Genomic DNA, 8,478 nt, shown 5'->3' with positions numbered 1-8,478 from the left:
GCAAGAATCATTCAAATTTGGAACTGCTGATAATATTAAGTTCATTGCATTGTAAAAATTTTTTTTTTTTTTAAATTTTATAACTATTCTTAATCCAAATTTTTTTTTCGTTCTCGTTTCATTAATTCTTGTCTTAGAAAAGCAGTGATAATCAAAACACCCTCGCGCACTGCACTCGTGGTAGAAACAGCTGGCACAGAAACTCGAAATACGATTTTTGCTTTCGAGTTCTGTTTACACGGAGACGTTCAATATTGAAAGGTGAGGCGATTATCGCTCACGTGGACGGTCGATAATCGCAAATGTTTAGACGAGGAAAGTTTTTTATATTCTTTCGATAATCGTATCTTCGAGACGAGAAACTCTCTCCATTTAAATGGGCCTTTAGTGTGTATATGTGTCATACTTGCCCCAAGTCAGAGGTGGTAAACATTAATTTATTATTTTAGTAATTACCGATGATTAGTTTAAAACAATATTGTTTTGGATAAAATTAGTGATAATATTTGAGACTAGCGTTTCAAGTAAGATGAGAATAGTCAGAAAGTGTCACTAACTAAATCTCGTTTTCACTTTAGAGCATGTTGTACGGCGAACGGAATACAGAGAACTATTGCCATGTCAGTTGTATTTTTTATTTAAACGGATAGCCAGGACTTTTTTAAATCAGAGGGAAAGAGAATAATCTCATCACCCCTTTTGATGAGTGTAAACCAGGTCAAGAATCTTTTATTACATTTTGTTCTAAGCACCAATAAAGCGGCTTTTTAATTTTCTTGTAAAAGATTTTCCACCTCTAACTGAAGCACAGTAAGTATGACGCAATTAGCTCATAACTTTTTTTCTTAAATGCTTAAAACAACCTATATAAGTAATATAGGTGACAAATTGTTGCTTGTTGTACTTAGGTAACATAATTTTTGCATTTTACAATAAAAAAATAGTAATCTGTCGTGTATTAGCGATGTAGTCACGCTTGTCTCGGTTCGTCGGGGAAGTGTGTCTAGAGTAATGCTTTCAGTATTAGACCATAATAATGAATTGTTAATGTTTAAATCTTATAAAGCATGTTACTTACAGCCAATTATGAACCTTATTAAATATTGCCTTCAGAAAAATTTTGAAAACTCAAGCTTAAATGGCTTAATTTTGATATTCAAAATAAACTTCGTAAAAAGTATGTCACGCTTAGCCATACTCATCTTACATGTTTTTCTTAATAAACATGTAAACTGGCCAAGTTTCGACACAGTCAATGGAGCAGATCTCAGCTGGGCGAAGAAGGGCTCTTCCTTACATACTATTTAATAACAGTAGAGGTTCTTCTGCAGCCAAACAGTAATGAGAGCATTCCTTCGTTCCGGTTTTGAAAGCTGCTGGTGAAATTACAATGTACCTGTAGGTACATTGGAGTTGTCAACTTTATATCTTGGGGTAACAGAGTGGCTCAGATTTTAACGATTTAAAGCTTTGAGTGGCACTGCAAACGTCTGACGCTGCGTAAACATACATTTTTGTTTACTGACAAACATCAACACGGGAAGATACTGGATACTGGTGACAGTTCGGTGCTTTCATTCCCAAGTGTTCCGTTAGTATCACAATGGATATGGATGAAGAAACATTTATTTTGCTTGTTGTGCTCATTTTAAATAGCGACGCAGATTACAGGTACACCAATCAACGTTATTATCATTGTAAAATGCAAAGATTATGGTACCTAAGTATAACAAACAATAATTTGTCACCTGTATTACTTACATAGGTTGTTTTAAGCATGTAAGAAAAAAAAGTTATGAGTTATAAAAAAGTCTCTGGTATCCGTTTAAATAAAAAAATACAACTGACATGGCAATAGTTCTCTGTATTCCGTTCACCGTACAACATGCACTAAAGTTAAAACGAGATTTAGTCACAGCGACACTTTCTGACTATTCTCTTCTTACTTGGAACGCTAGTCTCAAATATTATCAGTAATTTTATCCAAACAATATTGTTTTAAACTAATCATCGGTAATTACTAAAATAATAAATTAATGTTTACCACCTCTGACTTGGGGCAAGTGTGACACATAGACGCACAAGTAGACACACTTCTCCGATCACCTAATTTTATGGTTATGCTTTTCAAATGCACAGAACTCTTATTTTTAACAATCCAAGTGAAATAGTAATATTAAGTTTAACAACTAAAAAAAGAACTTGCCTATACAAAATACCCGCCCTCGTCGAAATCACCAACATTTGTGTACATTAAAATGCCACATGTGAATTGAGATTCGTATTTAAAAAAGTGACAGATTTCAAAATGACGATAGCTATGAAAGTACCTAACAGAACTATATAGTTTTGAAAGTGTGAATCAGTAGTACTTTTAATTACACTAACAGATGGTCAATTATTTTTCATGATACAAAGAGCAGCCACTCTTACTCCCTAGCAGTGTTGGGCGTTAATCAATAAAATTTCAATCAATAATTCAATTAGATTAAAAAATCAATTCCGGCGGTTGGGGGCCCCGGTTGGCCCCCCCAACCGGCCCCCCAACCGGGGCCCCCAACCGGGGCCTCCAACCGGGGCCTTCAACCGGGGCCCCCAACCGGGGCCCCCAACCGGCCCCCAACCGGGCCCACAACCGGGCCCCCAAACGGGCCTCCAACCGGGCCCACAACCGGGCCCCCAACCGGCCCCCTAACCTGCCCCCAGATGGCCCCCAACAGGCCCCCACAACCAACGCCCGAACTCACCTCCATATGCCCTATAAATTTATCATAATTGTCAGTTTTAATTGTTAATTGTTAATCAAAAACATTGAAAATTGATTAATCGTTAATTGTAGATATTTGCGATTAACGATTGATCAATTGTTAGTTGCGAGAACCGCAATTAACAATTGATTAATTGTTAATTGCGGTTCTCGCAACTAACAATTGATCAATCGTTAATTGCTGTTTCGCAATTGACAATTAATCAATTGTCAATCTTTAATTGCCAGAACAATTAAATTTTGCCCAACACTGCTCCCTAGCCTACACTTACCCATACTGACCTTGTGTAAAGAAAGGCGATGTTTTAAAAAAATACGTAATTTGAGTGATTTTCCCAGCTGTGATTTTTGCGCGGCGTGGTCGAAAGTCGTATTACGAATTGCCAAAATAGATATGTAATATTTTTTGTAGTCAAGTAAGTATACCTAAATCTTCACCTGGAGCCACTAAAGAAAAATTTCTACGTCGACGTTACAGTAATAATAAATAAATTAATAACGCGCACACTCCACATAGCCCCGCACTAGGGAAACCCTGTGTCGCGGGTGCCATGGACACATACATAGTCAACCACAAATTACACCCAAACTCACGAGAGAAGTAATTGTAGGCATACAACTATTTCTGCCGGCCCAGGAATCGATCCGGGGACCTCTGCGTGGCAGTCCGGCATGGTAACCGTTCGGCCACGGAGGCAGTATATTTATAATTTTTTTAAATCCTGATTTCTAATTTTGGTGACGCGTCCACAACCTTTGTCTGAAACTTGTTTTCGTGATTGAAAAAAAAATCGAACCATATTTTGAAAAATAGTGGTACACCCGTATTCTCAGTGAATGTTACTGTCTGCAATTAAATAAATGATTAATTAAACGGTTTAATAAATGGTTTAATATAAAGTAATATCGTATCAAGTACAATCGTCCGAGAGAGGAGCCTAATTTTTGTGAACAATTTTAAATGCTCACTAGCAAATACTGTAAGCTTCGGAGAACTTTTCGATCACTACCTCCCGTTCCCTCCATGGTCGCACTGATACGTAGTGTGATCGGTTGTGCGGTGATCGTGCTGCTTTTCCCGCCAAAAAGGTAAGTACTAATACTTGGTTACATGGGGGCCAAAACTGAACAATTTTTGTGATCATTTTACCGAGGAAAGAAAAAAGGTTTCAAATAATGTTGTGAGCATTTTGAATGTTGATTTTTGTACCTTTGTTCAGCTATAGTTAATATTGCCTTAACTTAAATAGTTTGTCTTATAAATAACTTTTTGCTAATTTTCTAGTTTTGGTGATTTATCTGTGTTCACCAAAATTGTATCTTATCACCAAAATTAGAAAGTAAGTAGCTTTTTCTGTCATAATAACACTGTTGTTGGCATGTTGTTGGCTACAAATTAATAATGTTGAAAAACAAATTAAAGTTCATTTAATTTATAAATTTTTAATCGACAGAGCAGAGCCATCCCATAGGTGGCAGCACTACTCCGAACACGAACGGGTTTGTGCTTGGTACAGTTGAAGCAACTTTCCCGGTGTGAAGTAACGCCTCACTCTGGAAAGGATGCCAATCTTACTGGATGCATTTTTGGCCATGGATTCTATGTATTTGCCGAAGTTCAAATTGGAGGACAGGACTTAGGACACATCCTAAGTAGCTAAAGACAGTCGGCTATCGGTATATATTCGACGCCGGAAAGCGATCTTGTCGTATCTCGAAAAATAGGACTTTACACTTTACACAAAAATAGGACTTAAGTGTCAAATCCAAACGTCTAACCATGGAGTTGTTCAAGTACCTACCTACAATTGAGCTGTCGTGAGCAGACGCAAAGGCACCTGAAATTAACATATCATTGATATGCAGCAGATAGAGAGTTGCAGACAGCACGGAACTCTGAGGAACTCTGGCATCAATCGCCCGATGTTCGGAAGAGTAGCCTTCTAAGACCACTCGAATCGAATGTTTCCTTAAGAAATCCGAGATCCAATTGCAAAGGTCAGTAGAAGACCCATAACTCGTTCGGATCGGCTCCGAAACTACTTGGAATTTCTCCGAAAAAAAAACTTATATCTACCTGAACTTGACCTGTAGATGACGAATTTGAGTCAATTTTCCATTTTCCGCCCGCCATCTTGGAAAATTTTGACCTGCACAATTGTATTAACTTCGACCCTTTATAATAGGGGCACAATTGTGTACGAATACGATTGTATTTAGATGGGCCTTTAATATGTTACTTGGTGAATAAAATCTTAAGATCATTTCTTATATGCAAAATCAACAAAAAGTCTTAAAATGTACCTATAGTAATAGTACTTTTTATCATAAAAAGTGTCACCGTATCGTCTGGTGTAAAATATTTCTCAAATCCTTGAGTGGGTGTTCCTACCGAATTTACATTAGGGAAAGAATCCCCTGGTATCGACGCTTCTTCTTCTTCCATCGGTGGGTAATTAGAGATACGTCATCAACAGACTCGTCTTCCGATTTTGAGGATGAGCACGCATGAGCATCACGACGTTCCTGGGAGTTTTAGTTTCAGGTGTCGAAATCGTCTTTATATTTGCCCCCGTTATAGGATTCCTATAACAAACTTCTATTTCTTAATCTAATAATTTATGTGTCATGCTGAAAAAACCGAAAAAAGCATGAAAAAAGTAAGCACATAGGTTGTACTTGGGCGCCAGTCGTGTGTTGCAAAAAATCGTCAATATATTTTTTGCAAGCTAGATACTTATTAGCATGTTGTTTTTGACTTAATCACATTAAATATTTAATGTATCATCGCGTCTAGGTATTAAAAAACAGTATTCCAAACGAAAAAGCATAAATCAGATACTCACGATCCAAAAAGGTGGGTCCCCTAAAATCCGTCCGAACTGATGTATTGATGCTTGTAAGGCGACTAGTCGATGCACTAATTTTAAACGCAAAGTAAAAGATCGTCTAACGCGCAATCGTGTGACGAAGGCCCCGTTCAGATATTAGGAGAGATTCTTTTGGAAAATTATTCTTATAAACCAATCCATCGTGTATGGCACGCTTCGAAAGGGATATGAGGGAAGCTTGCTTAAAAGGCTTGCGTGCCAGATCCTGTCAAAGGCTTTAGAAATGTCCAATGTCCAAAAAATGTTGCTTTTCTATAGCCTTGCTCTATATGTGACAGGCATATGTCCAAAAAATGTTGCTTTTCTATAGCCTTGCTCTATATGTGACAGGCATACAGAAGTAGATCGCCCTCGCCGGATACCGTTTTGGAAAATACTAAGGGGGCACGACAGGAGACTGATGTTGAATACAACTTCCATAGTCTTGCATAGAATGGAAGTGACTGACATAGGTGTATAGTTGACAGGGTCAGCTCTGTTTCCTTTTTTCGGCACAGGTTGCACTTGCGCAAGCTTCCACGACCTGGGAACTACATCAGTCTCTAATGAGAGGCGATACAGTCGTGTGAAAACAGGAGACAATTCAGGCGCATAATTACGTAGGTCTATTGCTGGAATTCCATCTGGCTCACGCCTAGACTCCGCAGAGATCTAAGTACCTCTTTTTGGCGTATGCGAACTGGTGCCATAGTGCAGCCAGCCTGAGGTAAGGTAGGCGGTAGGTTCCCTGCGGCATCCAGACGCGAACTCTCTGCAAAGAGTGAGGTAAAAAGATTCGCCTTCTCTTCCGCATTAAGAGCCAGCGAGCCGTCCGGCTTCAGCCGGGGTAGTAATGATGGGCGACAGAAGTTAGTTTCGACCGCTTTGGCTAGGGGCCAAAAGGAATAGCTACCTGCTGCACGCTATGCAGCGTACATGGTCGAACTTAGCCCTACGTAACAGGTTTTTGCACTTCTTGGCGGCCTTATTAAAAGCATTCTTCAGATTCCGAGTACTGGGAGCTTAGCGTAGTCGAGCATCTGCCCAAGCTTGTTTTTGTGCTTCAGCACGGCTACAGTCAGCGCACAAGCATGGCTTGGGGACCATTGGGTACCTCAGAGTATGGTAAGTATGTAATACTCCATACCCAAACGCAACACTTCGACTACAGCAACAGCACAGCTCGACGAGTCTCCTGAAGAAAAGCAAGCCTTCCAGGAATATGAAGAACAGAAATGGCGCATTTCGTTCAATCTGCTAATCTGTATCACCACACCCGTCTCTTACCACTAAAGTTCTGATCGGGTGGGATACAGTTTTCACCAGACAATGGTCGGAAGTACCCAGTGGGGCAACATTATCACAGAGTATCGCTCTGGATCAGTTGTTAGCAGAAGGCCCAAGCAATTAGCCGTATGAGACTCAACATCTAAGATCCTGGTTTATATGGCTATCAAAGATTATTTCTGATTTAATTCGTGTTCTTTTTCTCCAATGTACTAATTTTGGTGACGATGTTCAATTTTGGTGATCAAACAAAATTTCATTTCCATATATCTTTAAAACTACATTTGACATTTAGAAGCCACGGTAAGATATTCTTTTTAGAATTAATTTTTAATATAATACCAACCCATAATGTTCACTTAAAACACAAAAATAAAAGCAAAAAAAAAAGTAAAAAAACCGTACCTGTTGAAAATTCCTGGTTTAATTAAGTTTAAACTTTGAACACAAAGGCTAGAGCAAATTTTGTGGTCTTTTCTTTTAAATCTAATATCATTTCATGGAACGCCGCGTTGTATTTCGTCTTTACGGTACACCCTTAAAAGGCCCTTAAAAACACATATTTTGTTATAAAATGATTGGCATTGTTGAACGACGTTGATGCTATCGCCATTCTTGTAAATAACAAATATTTAGTTTATGAGGGTCAACGTCGTCGCCCTAAAATCCATCGGGATTAATTTAGGAGAGTAATTAGATCAAACCCAATCAATACATCAGCATCTAGCAGACGCCTCAAGTTGTCTAAATTCACCCCTACCGCATGGCTCCGTCTGCAGTGTAATACTTTACAATATACGTAAATCTAGAAACCAGAATCTTCCTTGGTTCTGTAGAAATGTTACAATACACGAGTGATCTTCTTTATACTTCAGGTCTTAATATGTATTTGTTTGACGTCGTCTTTTAATCAGGCTGGCTGGGCACGAATTGACTATTTTTTTTTAAGAATTCCTAAATTCACCTTCAAACATGGTTTTTATGCAATAATATCCCAAAACCTGGAAAGTCCAATAGCGTTTTAGTAGATAGTGATTCTTGATTATGAGTATACTAGTATTGTAGCAAAGTGTGAAAAGAAATAGTCTGCAAGGCTAAAAAGGTCACATTGGCAGAATCATAATATTATGATTAATTGACATTTTCGTATTATGAATTTTCAAACAAGACAAACGAAATTCATATATTTCGCAGTCAAATGTCAAATCGATGAATTGCATTGTATGGATAGTAAGAAATTCATAACATGAATTGTCAATTAATCATATTACGATTCTGCCAAGGCCTTTTTAGCCCTGCCGGTGGGGCGTTCATCATCTTACTCTGAAGTTGCTATATAATGCGCTTAGGTACAATAATGTGTTTCGCATCAGAGAACAAATCGGATGAATACATTATCTGTGCAGAGCATGTGCAGCGTTAACGTCAAAATTCCTGCGGAGTGTGTGGTTGTTTCATCCCCAGAATGGAAAAAAAGGTTCCATCCTCTAAGGTTTGGATGCTGGGGCATCACAGGTAATGAACGTGTTCACATCCTGTCTGACTGAAAGACTT

The sequence above is a fragment of the Hyposmocoma kahamanoa genome, unplaced genomic scaffold (assembly GCF_003589595.1).
Source record: "Hyposmocoma kahamanoa isolate Upper Pololo Valley unplaced genomic scaffold, ASM358959v1 100021, whole genome shotgun sequence".
Lineage (NCBI taxonomy): Eukaryota > Metazoa > Arthropoda > Insecta > Lepidoptera > Cosmopterigidae > Hyposmocoma > Hyposmocoma kahamanoa.
This window is presented reverse-complemented; position numbering follows the sequence as displayed.